This window comes from Octodon degus, unplaced genomic scaffold, assembly GCF_000260255.1.
Source record: "Octodon degus isolate 3935 unplaced genomic scaffold, OctDeg1.0 scaffold00016, whole genome shotgun sequence".
Lineage (NCBI taxonomy): Eukaryota > Metazoa > Chordata > Mammalia > Rodentia > Octodontidae > Octodon > Octodon degus.
Window position 1 is genome coordinate 5591992 of NW_004524592.1, and position 1051 is coordinate 5593042.

Genomic DNA, 1051 nt, shown 5'->3' on the forward strand with positions numbered 1-1051 from the left:
GGCCAGATAACTCAGCAGACTAAAGCATTTGCTTAGGCAGAGCACAACGGCTGGTGTTCGATCCCTGTCATGCCATGCTGGCCCTGCATGCTGAGATGGTGATTGAGACTGGGTGTGGTGGCACGTGCCTATAATCCTAGCACTTGGGTGACTGAAAACAGGAGAATCACTATGAGTCTGATTTGTGTAGTGAGACCCTGTAGACCATGTTCTAAAAAGATTTAGAAAAAATAGCCTCAGTTATTCATAATATAACCTAAAGATGACATTTTAGACATAGACACTAAGTTACCCATACTCTAGAGAGGTGTACTGCACAACTGTATGATTTGCCTTGAGTATTTTTTAAAATAGAAAAGTTAAGAAAATTAAAATATGGATTCTGGGGTCATGCCATGAACACATCCCAAACCAGCTTCCTGATCCCAGGAGTGGCCTACCCCAACTGAGGCCATGACACAGTGGCATCTTAAACTGGGGTAGTCACCCAGCAGCCTGCCCCATTTCTCAGAGTCAGATGTGTGCGGGGAAGAGGCCTTGTTTATTTTTGTGATGTACAGGACAATATCTTTGTTACTAGAACATGACTATTTCAACAACAGACCAGTGCAGCAGGAACAATTGTGCAAGCTGCTGGGCTTTATGAAAATCTATCCCAAAGAACTTTAAATCTAGAGATGTGTAACATGCACGAGGACCTCAGGGAGTCTTAGAAGGATGGAGACTTTGCCTAACTATAGATCACCAAGGAGAACAGAGGATACACTCCTGCTCCCAAGAAGCTGAGCTTCAAAGGGAACTATACTTCAGAGACATGGGGGCTGGGGGTAAATGGGGACAAAGAAAACTTTAAAAAGCCATTTACCTGGATTTATACAAAGTACAAAGGATGTCTTTTTTGTTTTTTTTGTCGTTACTACCTGACTGACTTGCCAAAAAGGGTGCCAAGTGTTGAGGGGATCTCAAGCAACTTTACCTAAGAGCTGACCAGATAGCTCAGTGTGCTAATGTGCCTGCTTAGGCAGGCACAGCACCAGGATTCGATCCTGGG